Genomic DNA, 7,312 nt, shown 5'->3' with positions numbered 1-7,312 from the left:
CACTGACATGACTTGCCAATTCTGAAATGAGAGTTAGCATATATTAAGCTGAAGACAGACATTGAGAAAGGACTCTTCTTTATAAGCAAAAGATTGGCACTAAAAATTCACGAGTAGTAGGCCTTCCTCCATGATAATGATGATTTAAGAGTTCGATCCCGGAGTATGAATTTCAGAAAAGGTATCCCCACAAGGCTTAGGTTAAGTGAGGCAATAGAAGGCTATGTTGGCAATGTAGGGGAAGCAATAGACTGCTTGAATCAAGTGTGATTGGAAATGGTTAGTCTTTTGGAAGGGTAGTTATTTGCTAAACTCGGACTTTTGAATTGGAAGTACACACACTAGATCAATAGTCATGAGATAAAAATTCTGAACAAATAGAGATAAGAGCAAACTTGAGCATATCAATGGGTATTTTGAATTGGAATGTCAAAATAGAGACAACTCATGGCGATCAAAGAAGAGTAGGTGATGATAACATGACCTAAGTAAATAGGGTCTCAAAGAAATCCTCAATCTGCTCCTTTAAGTCTTTTTTGGATATGACTGCTCTCTTTCAGATATGAAAGGGTAGGAATGATAAACACCCATAATCTAAATTGGTTTAGACTCAGCAATAATCATGCACTCGTGAGATAGACGGGCAAGATTTAACTAATCCATTAGTGATCACGATATAAGAAAGGTAAATCTACAAGGGAAACCACGAAACAGATTTATGGTCGATAAACGAACAAATAGATTATAGCTAAATAGCCAATAATCTAAGAATAATCCTCAAAATGGATAGATAGAAATAATTGATTAGATTAGGATGAGAAACCTAACTAAGAAGTAAACCTTAATCTAATAATGTAAATCTATGACGGAAAATACGGATCAATTTTATGACCAATAGATCAAAGAATATATTATGGATAAAGAACCAATAATCTAATGATAATCCACAAGAATGGATAAAAAGGAATAAACAAAAGGATCATGGTATAGTAAACCCAGGGTGTATCAATAACACTAAAGAATAACAGTCACACTCAAAAGATTTTTGGGTACAATCCGACAGTATGACGGCCTTACAAAAGGAATCTCAAAGCTCAACATAAGGGTATGTGAATGGAAACTCTGTAACATAGGACTCTCAACAAGGATATTTGCACTTGAATAATAATAGTAAGATAAGCATACAATCGGTAGACGAAACATGGTCATCGTAGAGGGATGTGATCAAATGAAGAACTGACCATAAATAATGATATTTGGCAATTGGTCAAATTTGCAATCAAAAGATCGAAGGATAGATCATGGCTATGAGAACGACGATTAAAAACCACTGATCTAATCAAGAGTCTGGATGCTAGATATAATTGAATTAAATAAAGTAACCTAACTAAGGAGAGAGCCCTAATCTAATAAACAATACAGATAGACATATATATATATATATATATATATATATATATATATATATATAGAGAGAGAGAGAGAGAGAGAGAGAAAACGGTTCCTACACATATGTGTAGAGAGTTCTCTACACACTAGCTTAAAATACAGTGGGGGCCCACATTGTTTGGGTGATCCAAGCCATCCATTTTAAAGGCCCTCACATAGATAGGGTGTCTACAAAAAATCAAATCCATAGGATCATCCCAACCCTACGATTTGTGAAGGTAAAATGGATGTCTTTAAACCTTCACAAATTAGTCCATTTTTTGCCTCCACAGTTCGAATGGTTAGGATGATCCTATGAATCTAATTTTTTGTGGACACCCTATCTATGAGAGGGCCTTAAAAATGAATGGTTTGGATCACCCAAATAATGTGGCCCCACTGTATTTTAAGCTAGTGTGTAGATAACTTATCTACACATGTGTGTAGGAACCGTTTTCTCATATATATATATATATATATATATATATATCAATTTGTGTCAAAATATGGCCCCATTATACATTAAAAGGGTGAACTATGCTTATAATCCATGCTCTTGTACATCACGAATGATCTAAGCAATGCACAGAGTTAATGGATCACGCTCATTGGATGCATAGCCCTGGATATAAGTCTCACCCAGTGCCCCGTACAGGTAATCACCTCCTGCCAGGCCTAACTGTACTTATACCAGGAGGCCGACTCTAATATATATATATATATATATATATATATATATATATATAATAAAAACCAAAAAATAAAATAAAACATGAAGTGAAGTGTGTGAACCCTTATTTTATTATGCACCCTTTGGTGCCCCTGGATTCTAACGATAAAATTTCCATTTAACTTGATTTTAGCCCAAATTTCTTCAAAATTAATTAAAATGGCATTTTTAATAGAGTTAGGCAATTTCAAGATATTCCCTAGCAGAGTCGCCAGCCTATGAACCCCGATCCGGAGGAGGCGATGAGGAACGAGTCCCCGTCGATCCTTTGGATCTCCACATGAAGGAGAGCTCTACTAAGGAACTCTCGAAATAATGTGCACTATGACAATAAATGAGATACATCTTGATCCAAGGATAAATCCCCAAACCAAGACGTACCTAAATGACAAGAGTCGCCATCCATGGATAGGCCATGGAACCAAAACAAATGCTCTGTTTATAATAGATAACCAGAGAAGAGAGGGTCGGTGCCTGATTACGAGTAGGGAAGGTGTTAGGCATCCAATTCGCCCGAGCGCACTCGGTCTCTTATGCCATATTTTATTAACTTAGAAGAATTTTGGGCTAAAATCATGTGAAATGGGAACGAATATCTCCGAGAAAACGTCTACCTAAGCATGCAAGACCCGGGGATGGGCAAAAGAAAATAAACATTCAGGTCCTAACTCATCACATTTAGCCCTAACTCAACACATCTAGGAATGCAGTAAACATACACATGCATAACTACAGCTAAGTAGGTCATAGCAGATTTGATGAACAGTAAAGCAGTAAAGAGCTACAACTACGCATGTAAATAACAATAAAGAAAACAGTAAAGGGCTGTAATTAAACATGAGCATACTAATATGAAAACAATAAAGAACTATAAGAGCTACAGCTAAATATGGTGAAACGATAGCTAAACAGGTCAAGTAGAAACTATAATTAAAACCTGTGAATAGCAAATCACGAACAATCCAATCAAAGAAAGAAAACACACTAACATGATCCTATGCAAGGAACAATGCCGAATAACAAACTCAAATCCTAAAATGCTAACAACAAACCCTAAAACTCTAAGTAGTTTCGCCCGAATCTTGGACGGCTTTACATCCATCCAAGCCGCCTACGTATCCCCGCCTCTACAGGAATCAAGGCCACGTAGTTCTTGCGGGCCTATTCTAAACTATGATGCCTAACACATCTAGGGCCGCTATCCTATACTCGATCAACTATACTCGACTAGTTGTTAAAGCTTCCTATGCGATTATTTAAGTTCAAGTAGATTGTAACTTTTAGGACTCCCTATATGCCTTAACTAAATGTAAGTTTTTAGCCCTAAATTAATGTAGGTGAGCCCTACATCCTATGTGCACTAAGCTGTAACCCTAGGGAAGAGATAGGCTATCTAACCACCCTATTTTAGTCATTAGTCGGCGATGTGGATCACCAACTGATCGGACAGAGGCAATGACAGACTCCTAGCAAGGACACACTCCTAACTCTAACACAAACACAAAACACCCAAAACACTCAACATATCTAGGACAAAATCCTAACTCTAAAGGAAGATCTTTTCGAAAATACAGGTTTATTGAAAAGCTTTAAAGACTTTTAAATATTTTCAAGCAAACAAAACAACACACTAGGGCCAAACCCTAAGGCTGAAAGGGAAAACCTCTAAACATGTAAACTCACTAAAAGTGAAATGATCCCAAAACAAATAAACTAGTGTCCCAAGGTAAAATGAAAAAGGTAGGATCCCAAGCAAGTAAAGGTCTAATAAGACTAAGCAAATCCTAACAAAGATGAGTGACAACAACACTCAAGAACCAACTCCTAACTGGCAACACTAAGGAGGTACTAATAAGACCAAACATGTCTAACAGCTCTATAAAAGGGGGTGCAAATGAGTCAAAGACTCTCAAATAACGCTACAAAAGGGCAAATAAACCAAAGCTCTCTAATAACGCTGCCAAAATGGGGGCAAATAAGTCAAAGACTCAATAATAACGCTATCAAAATGGGGACAAATAAGTCAAAGACTATAATAACGCTACTAAAATGGGGACAAATAAGTCAAAGAGTGGACTCCTGTAGACACCCCATTTTGACCTGACCCAAATTTCCCAAAAATTGAATAAATCCCAAAAATCTGAGTCCCGAAGCCAAATTTTCGAGTCTTAAATGTCAAGTTTCAACTGCCTGAAGCATATCCCCGAAATTCAGAAGAACCGAGCCTTCAATGCAAAAGAACCCAAAAAAATATATCTCTGCAGATCATTGTTGAAACCATAGAAGCCTGGATGATCCCTAGAACTCCTGATAACCCCCGTTTAATTGCCCCAATTCTCTGAAACTTATGAAATTTACAAAATGTCCCAGAATTTTGGTGTTGGCACCCCCCTGTTTGGCCCCCGGGCTCCGATGTATATTGGCACAGTCATATTTTTATATTTTCACTAACTCGGATGGTTTTGGGATTTAAAGGAATATCAAATGGTCTTTACATTTAAAAATATATATATATAAAATAAAATAATACTCCACAAGTGAGAAAAGACAAGCCAGGAGAGTGTAATTATCAAAATATGGATGTGTCAATATCATTTTCCCTGGAAAAATAGCTCGGGGTAAATAATTTGCCCTTTTTCCTCCCTTCCTTATACCACCCCCTGTAGTGCAGCAAATATGCTAAGGTAGGTTGTCCGAGGAAGAAAGGGGAGGCAAGTATATTTTCTTTGTAGATGTAGGGTGAGCTAGCAAAGCAGAGGTGCCCATGGGTGGGAAGAAAAGGAAACTAGAGCATAAGGGAAGGAGGGTAAAATCACCTTATCTTAGGGCCGTTTTAATAAAATAAGTCTTGCTTCCTTTGCAAGCAATGAACATGGGTTGTTGGATCAAAACAGTTGAGGTGTAAGGCTAAGATTAAGAGGAGCATTCTAGATTTCTAAGGTTTGTTAAAGAGTATTAGGGCTAACAAAAAAGATCAATGGTGGAGAAAAGGAGTATGAGATATGGAGGGTGAGGATTGACTTGCAAAAAGAAAAAACCCTAGTCTTGTATATAAATGAGGGCTCGTTGGAAAAGAAAAAGGAGGAGAGGATTTTCTGCAGAGAGAGAGGGAGAGAGGTGGAGACCGCATCACCACCTCCGACCACCTTGTTGCCGCCGGCCGAACCACCATCTTTCTCAGCCATCCTCCATTCCCCATTACCATTTCAGATTTTCTAAACCATCCTCACCATCATCAACCACACCCATTACATTTTCTTTTTTTTTGAAACCCATCTTCTCCGGCCGAAATCCGGCAAGCCCCACCGGAATCCAAACCCATCCTCAACAGATTTCGGTAAACCCTCTTTGCTATTCCCTTCTCCTCCACCTTCTCAGCCACCTACCACCATCTTTTTCTTCATTTTCACCTCCAAAACCCAATCTCCGGCAAACCCCACAGGAATCCGGCCACTCCCACTTTCTCTGACCACCATCTCCCCGCCAAACCCTCTTCCCAAACCCTTCTTCCTTTCTTCTCCACCTTCCCAGCCGCTTCCCACCGCCATTTGTTTTACCTCAAAACCCACACATAAACCCACCTAGATCTAAACCCACTTGGATTCTCCTCCGTTTTCAGCCACCACCACCACTATCTCCCATCTCCATCTCCAATCCAGCCACCGTACCCTGTTTTTCTTCATCTGTTCCACCCCCATTAACAGCCACCATTACTCCGGCCGTGCCACCTCCGACCACCGCCCACAACCATCAACTCCAGTCATCCTCTCCACAATAACCATCATCTTCTCAATCAAAACCCACTTCAAACCCTCTTCAAATCAGACCCCAAGACCTCCATCACCTCCATTACAGCCACCCCATCTGAGCGTCGAACCCTATTTTAACCAAACCCTCTTCAAATCAAAACCCACTTCAAACCCTCTTCATTTGCAACCCTTAGAACCAGCCACCATTTCTCCAATTCCGTGAATCCGACAACAACTCCTTGAAATTCTGGAGAAATCCGACCCAATCTCAAGGCCTGCGACCACCACCTCTGGGATTGGATTCTCTTCTATCCTCTCAACCCTTCTGCAAATCCTGCTCTCTTTTAACAGCAACAAATAAGAGAAACAAAGATGGGGACTGAATCTGTTAATCCCAAAGCATACCCTCTGGCTGATGCTCAGCTTGCTATAACAATTCTAGATCTTATTCAACAAGCTGCCAACTATAAACAACTTAAGAAGGGTGCTAATGAAGCCACCAAGACTCTGAATAGGGGAATTTCGGAGCTTGTAGTGATGGCAGCTGATGCTGAGCCACTTGAAATCCTTCTTCACCTGCCCCTCCTAGCAGAAGATAAGGTACAGCCTCCAATGGAGAAATGGCTCACCAGGTTAGTATCGTCATTAGCAAAATATTGTAGCGCGGCTATCCACGGTTGGATTTTTTAATAGTGGCATTACTAAGTTTTGACAATTGCATGTAATCAGCTAGTCTATGTTATTTCAACTGATCTTATGTGATTTGCTATTAACAGCCATGTTGGGAGGCTATACCAATTTCATTTGTCTCGCACAGTCACGTTCCTTCTCTGTTTGTTTTCTCTAGTTCCTGTTGCCCGGTTTTCGGTCCCACAACTATGTTGTTTGTGAGTGTAAAACTATCAAGCCATCTCGCTACACCACCACTAGTTTGTGAGTTTATAGTAGTGTTCTCCATTGTCTTGGAATGGGTTAAATATGCTGCCTTGCTTGATTCCCATATCATCTCATATCCTACTCGTGAGTTTGATTTTCACGTAACTTGCTCTCTTGTTCATAGAATTGGAGCTGTGTTGCCTCCTGCTTTGAAAATCTGGGAATACGGATCATTCTCCGGGCAATGACGGAATGCTTCTTGAGCCAACCCTTTGCCCTTCACATCCTCTTTCCCTTCTTAGGATTCTTACAAGGTGTAGGGTTTTCCCCTCTTTCTGAGGTCTTCATTTCTTATGGGATTCAGGGGTTCTACCTTGTCTTTTTTTTGGGACTACTCCCTTCACGTTCCTTGGGATGCTCTTTGCATTTCGGGATCCCATCGATTTTGGGAACACTTCGTCACTTCTCTCGGGTCAAGGCGACGACGGACGGAAACCTCCTAAGCCAAAACCCCTTTCAATCAAAGGGA

The 7,312-nt window shown here is 39.8% G+C and overlaps 1 pseudogene; it reads left to right on the top strand.

Annotated features, from left to right (window-relative positions):
• The first annotated feature begins 6,241 nt into the window (after nucleotides 1–6,241).
• On the top strand, nucleotides 6,242–6,597 carry LOC143882550 (uncharacterized; annotated as a pseudogene).
• Nucleotides 6,598–7,312: the final 715 nt, after the last annotated feature.

Source organism: Tasmannia lanceolata, unplaced genomic scaffold (genome assembly GCF_043159265.1).
Source record: "Tasmannia lanceolata isolate RefF3 unplaced genomic scaffold, GAP_Taslan_0.1 ptg000002l, whole genome shotgun sequence".
Classification (NCBI taxonomy): domain Eukaryota; kingdom Viridiplantae; phylum Streptophyta; class Magnoliopsida; order Canellales; family Winteraceae; genus Tasmannia; species Tasmannia lanceolata.
The sequence above is the reverse complement of the archived record's forward strand: the minus strand, read 5'-3'. Positions and strand labels throughout refer to the sequence as shown.